The sequence below is a fragment of the Pleurodeles waltl genome, chromosome 12, assembly GCF_031143425.1.
Source record: "Pleurodeles waltl isolate 20211129_DDA chromosome 12, aPleWal1.hap1.20221129, whole genome shotgun sequence".
NCBI classification, from domain to species: domain Eukaryota; kingdom Metazoa; phylum Chordata; class Amphibia; order Caudata; family Salamandridae; genus Pleurodeles; species Pleurodeles waltl.
Genome location: NC_090451.1, coordinates 699,382,052 through 699,390,160, shown reverse-complemented (window position 1 = coordinate 699,390,160; position 8,109 = coordinate 699,382,052).

Here is an 8,109-nt window from a genome sequence, read left to right as displayed (position 1 = left end):
CATATATGGAACTGATACATGGAGAAGACACTTATATATGGAGGAGACACGTATATAGGGAAGATATATATGGAGGAGACACTTATATATGGAACTGATACATGGAGGAGACACATATATGGAAGATATATGGAGGAGACACATATATGGAAGATATATATGGAGGAGACACATATATGGAAGATATATATGGAGGAGACACATATATGGAGGAGACACATATATGGAACAGATACATGGAGGAGACACTTATATATGGAACTGATACATGGAGGAGACACTTATTTATGGAACTGATACATGGAGGAGATACTTATATATGGAACTGATACATGGAGGAGACACTTATATATGGAACTGATACATGGAGGAGACACTTATATATGGAACTGATACATGGAGAAGACACTTATATATGGAACTGATACACGGAGGAGACATATATGGAAGATATATATGGAGGAGACACTTATATAGGGAAGATATATATGGAGGAGACACTTATATATGGAACTTATACATGGAGGAGACACTTATATATGGAAGATACATGGAGAAGACACTTATATATGGAACTGATACATGGAGGAGATACTTATATATGGAACTGATACATGGAGGAGACACTTATATATGGAACTGATACATGGAGGAGACACTTATATATGGAGGAGACACGTATATAGGGAAGATATATATGGAGGAGACACTTATATATGGAACTGATACATGGAGGAGACACTTATGTATGGAGGAGACACTTAAATATATGGAACTGATACATGGAGAAGACACTTATATATGGAGGAGACACTTAAATATATGGAACTGATACATGGAGGAGACACTTATGTATGGAGGAGACACTTAAATATATGGAACTGATACATGGAGAAGACACTTATACATGGAGGAGACACATATATATGGAACTGATACATGGAGAAGACACTTATGTATGGAGGAGACACTTAAATATATGGAACTGATACATGGAGAAGACACTTATATATGGAGGAGACACGTATATAGGGAAGATATATATGGAGAAGACACTTATATATGGAACTGATACATGGAGAAGACACTTATATATGGAACTGATACATGGAGGAGACACTTATATATGAAAGATACATGGAGGAGACACTTATATATGGAAGATACATGGAGGAGACACATATATGGAGGAGACACTTATATATGGAACTGATACATGGAGGAGACACATATATGGAAGATATATATGGAGGAGACACTTATATATGGAACTGATACATGGAGGAGACACTTATATATGGAACTGATACATGGAGGAGACACTTACATATGGAACTGATACATGGAGGAGACACGTATATAGGGAAGATATATATGGAGGAGACACTTATATATGGAACTGATACATGGAGGCGACACATATATGGAGGAGACATATATGGAAGATATATATGGAGGAGACACTTATATATGGAGGAGACACATATATGGAACAGATACATGGAGGAGACACTTATATATGGAACTGATACACGGAGAAGACACATATATGGAACTGATACATGGAGGAGACACTTATATATGGAAGATATATATGGAGGAGACACATATATGGAGGAGACACTTATATATGGAACTGATACATGGAGGAGATACTGATATATGGAAGATATATATGGAGGAGTCACTTATATATGGAACTGATAAATGGAGGAGTCACTTATATATGGAAGATACGTGGAGGAGACACTTAGATATGGAAGATACGTGGAGGAGACACGTATTTATAGAAGATACGTGGAGGAGACACTTATATATGGAACTGATACATGGAGGAGACACATATGGAACCGATACATGGAGGAGACACTTAGATATGGAAGATACGTGGAGGAGACACGTATTTATGGAAGATACATGGAGGAGACACTTATATATGGAACTGATACATGGAGGAGACACTTATATATGGAGGAGACACATATATGGAACAGATACATGGAGAAGACACATATATGGAGGAGACACATATATGGAACTGATACATGGAGGAGACACTTATATATGGAAGATATATATGGAGGAGTCACTTATATATGGAACTGATACATGGAGGAGACACTTAGATATGGAACTGATACATGGAGGAGACACTTATATATGGAGGAGACACATATGGAAGATACGTGGAGGAGACACGTATTTATGGAAGATACGTGGAGGAGACACTTATATATGGAACTGATACATGGAGAAGACACTTATATATGGAGGAGTCACTTATATATGGAACTGATACATGGAGGAGACACTTATATATGGAGGAGACACATATATGGAACAGATACATGGAGAAGACACATATATGGAGGAGACACTTATATATGGAACTGATACATGGAGAAGACACTTGTATATGGAAGATACATGGAGGAGACACTTGTATATGGAAGATACATGGAGGAGACACGTATTTATGGAAGATTCATGGAGGAGTCACTTATATATGGAACTGATACATGGAGAATACACTTATATATGGAGGAGACACATATATGGAACTGATACATGGAGGAGACACTTGTATATGGAACTGATACATGGAGGAGACACATATATGGAGGAGACATATATGGAACTGATACATGGAGGCGACACTTATATATGGAACTGATACATGGAGGAAATACTTATATATGGAACTGATACATGGAGAAGACACATATATGGAAGATATATATGGAGGAGACACTTATATATGGAACTGATACATGGAGGAGACACTTATATATGGAACTGATACATGGAGGAGACACATATATGGAACTGATACATGGAGGAGACATATATGGAAGATATATATGGAGGAGTCACTTATATATGGAACTGATACATGGAGAATACACATATATGGAGGAGACACTTATATATGGAACTGATACATGGAGGAGACACTTATATAGGGAAGATATATATGAAGGAGACACTTATATATGGAACTGATACATGGAGGAGACACTTATATATGGAGAAGACACATATATGGAACTGATACATGGAGGAGACACATATATGGAAGATATATATGGAGGAGTCACTTATATATGGAACTGATACATGGAGAATACACATATATATGGAGGAGACACTTATATATGGAACTGATACATGGAGAAGACACTTATATATGGAACTGATACATGGAGGAGACACATATATGGAAGATATATATGGAGGAGTCACTTATATATGGAACTGATACATGGAGAATACACTTATATATGGAGGAGACACTTATATATGGAACTGATACATGGAGGAGACACATATATGGAACTGATACATGGAGGAGACATATATGGAAGATATATATGGAGGAGTCACTTATATATGGAACTGATACATGGAGAATACACTTATATATGGAGGAGACACATATATGGAGGAGACACGTATATAGGGAAGATATATATGGAGGAGACACTTATATATGGAGGAAACACATATATATGGAACTGATACATGGAGGAGACACATATATGGAAGATATATATGGAGGAGACACATATATGGAAGATATATATGGAGGAGACACATATATGGAAGATATATATGGAGGAGACACTTATATATGGAACTGATACATGGAGAAGACACTCATATATGGAGGAGACACTTATATAGGGAAGATATATATGGAGGAGACACGTATTTATGGAAGATACATGGAGGAGACACGTATTTATGGAAGATACATGGAGGAGACACATATATGGAATATATATATGGAGAAGACACTTATATATGGAACTGATACATGGAGAAGACACTTATATATAGAACTGATACATGGAGGAGATACTTATATATGGAACTGATACATGGAGAAGACACTTATGTATGGAGGAGACACTTAAATATATGGAACTGATACATGGAGAAGACACTTATATATGGAACTGATACATGGAGGAGACACTTATATATGGAGGAGACACATATATGGAGGAGACACTTATATATGGAACTGATACATGGAGGAGACACTTATGTATGGAGGAGACACTTAAATATATGGAACTGATACATGGAGAAGACACTTATGTATGGAGGAGACACTTAAATATATGGAACTGATACATGGAGAAGACACTTATGCATGGAGGAGACACATATATATGGAACTGATACATGGAGAAGACACTTATGTATGGAGGAGACACTTAAATATATGGAACTGATACATGGAGAAGACACTTATATATGGAGGAGACACGTATATAGGGAAGATATATATGGAGGAGACACTTATATATGGAGAAGACACTTATATATGGAACTGATACATGGAGAAGACACTTATATATGGAACTGATACATGGAGGAGACACTTGTATATGGAAGATACATGGAGGAGACACATATATATGGAACTGATACATGGAGAAGACACTTATGTATGGAGGAGACACTTAAATATATGGAACTGATACATGGAGAAGACACTTATATATGGAGGAGACACGTATATAGGGAAGATATATATGGAGGAGACACTTATATATGGAGAAGACACTTATATATGGAACTAATACATGGAGGAGACACTTATATATGGAAGATATACATGGAGGTGACACATATATGGAAGATAGATGGAGGAGACACTTATATATGGAACTGATACATGGAGGAGACACTTATATATGCAAGATATATATGGAGGAGACAATTATATATGGAACTGATACATGGAGAAGACACTTATATATGGAGGAGACACTTAGATATGGAACTGATACATGGAGGAGACACTTATATATGGAAGATACGTGGAGGAGTCACTTATATATGGAACTGATACATGGAGAAGACACTTACATATATGGAACTGATACATGGAGGAGACACTTACATATGGAGGAGACACTTATATATGGAACTGATATATGGAGGAGACACGTATTTATGGAAGATACATGGAGGAGACACTTAAATATGGTGGAGACACTTATATATGGAAGATACATGGAGGAGACACGTATTTATGGAAGATACATGGAGGAGACACTTATATATGGAGGAGACACTTATATATGGAAGATACATGGAGGAGACACTTATATATGGAACTGATACATGGAGGAGACACTTATATATGGAACTGATACATGGAGGAGACACTTACATATGGAGGAGACATATATGGAACTGATACATGGAGGAGATACTTATATATGGAACTGATACATGGAGGAGACACTTACATATGGAACTGATACATGGAGGAGACACTTACATATGGAGGAGACACTTATATATGGAACTGATATATGGAGGAGACACGTATATAGTGAAGATATATATGGAGGAGACACTTATATATGGAACTGATACATGGAGGAAATACTTATATATGGAACTGATACATGGAGAAGACACATATATGGAAGATATATATGGAGGAGACACATATATGGAACTGATACATGGAGGAGACACTTATATATGGAACTGATACATGGAGGAGACATATATGGAAGATATATATGGAGGAGACACTTATATATGGAAGATACGTGGAGGAGACACATATATGGAATATATATATGGAGAAGACACTTATATATGGAACTGATACATGGAGGAGACACTTATATATGGAACTGATACATGGAGGAGACACTTACATATGGAGGAGACACTTATATATGGAACTGATACATGGAGAAGACACTTACATATATGGAACTGATACATGGAGAAGACACTTATATATGGAGGAGACACGTATATAGGGAAGATATATATGGAGGAGACACTTATATATGGAGGAAACACATATATGGAACTGATACATGGAGGAGACACATATATGGAAGATATATGGAGGAGACACATATATGGAAGATATATATGGAGGAGACACATATATGGAAGATATATATGGAGGAGACACATATATGGAGGAGACACATATATGGAACAGATACATGGAGGAGACACTTATATATGGAACTGATACATGGAGGAGACACTTATATATGGAGGAGACACTTATATATGGAAGATACATGGAGGAGACACTTATATATGAAAGATACATGGAGGAGACACTTATATATGGAACTGATACATGGAGGAGATACTTATATATGGAACTGATACATGGAGGAGACACTTATATATGGAACTGATACATGGAGGAGACACTTATATATGGAACTGATACATGGAGGAGATACTTATATATGGAACTGATACATGGAGGAGACACTTATATATGGAACTGATACATGGAGGAGACACTTATATATGGAACTGATACATGGAGAAGACACTTATATATGGAACTGATACACGGAGGAGACACTTATACATGGAGGAGACACTTATATATGGAACTGATACACGGAGGAGACACTGATACATGGAGGAGACACTTATATATGGAAGATATATATGGAGGAGACACTTATATATGGAACTTATACATGGAGGAGACACTTATATATGGAAGATACATGGAGAAGACACTTATATATGGAACTGATACATGGAGGAGACACTTATATATGGAACTGATACATGGAGGAGACATATATGGAAGATATATATGGAGGAGACACTTATATAGGGAAGATATTTATGGAGGAGACACTTATATATGGAGGAGACACTTATATATGGAAGATACATGGAGAAGACACTTATATATGGAACTGATACATGGAGGAGACACTTATATATGGAACTGATACATGGAGGAGACACTTATATATGGAGGAGACACGTATATATGGAAGATACATGGAGAAGACACTTATATATGGAACTGATACATGGAGGAGACACTTATATATGGAACTGATACATGGAGGAGATACTTATATATGGAACTGATACATGGAGGAGACACTTATATATGGAACTGATACATGGAGGAGACACTTATATATGGAGGAGACACGTATATAGGGAAGATATATATGGAGGAGACACTTATATATGGAACTGATACATGGAGGAGACACTTATATATGGAACTGATACATGGAGGAGACACTTATATATGGAACTGATACATGGAGGAGATACTTATATATGGAACTGATACATGGAGGAGACACTTATATATGGAACTGATACATGGAGGAGACACTTATATATGGAACTGATACATGGAGAAGACACTTATATATGGAACTGATACACGGAGGAGACATATATGGAAGATATATATGGAGGAGACACTTATATAGGGAAGATATATATGAAGGAGACACTTATATATGGAACTTATACATGGAGGAGACACTTATACATGGAGGAGACACTTACATATGGAAGATACATGGAGAAGACACTTATATATGGGAGACATATATGGAAGATATGGAGGAGACACTTTATATGGAAGTTATATACAGAAGACACATATATGGAAGATATATATACAGAAGGGACACAAATATACAGAAATACAGGAGGGACACTTAGATATTCAGAAATACAGGAGACACTTGTACATATAGGAGGGACACATATATAGAAGATATATACAGGAATACAGGAGAGACATATATATATACAGAAATACAGGAGAGACACTTATATATACAGGACGGACACATATATATAGAAGATATAAACTGAAATACATACAGGAGGGTCTCTGCATCCAGATTACATGCTGATGGTTCAGAGGCACAGAGCCTCCTTCCAGGCCGTAAATAAACGACTCCGAGCTGAAGGGCTATCCTGCATCCTCACGTTCCTGGCCCGGTTACATATGATGCGCACCCAAAAAAAAGCAAAAAATTTTGAAACACCTGAAAAAGTACGAGACTGGTTAGACAAGATATTTCCGAACATCTGGAAAACCCGCCACCAAGACAGGCCCGACTCCCATGTGGGGAAGGACCAAATTGGTGGCGCCAAGCACAAAAGAACACAGGACCAACACATTTTATTGCATTTATTAAATGAGTCATTTCCGGCTCAGCCCAGAATTGGAAGCAGGTTGGGGAAATGTTTACTGTATTGCTATTATGACCGACACAATTAGTTCAAATAAACAAATGGGGCACGGCAGAACTATGTGGATCA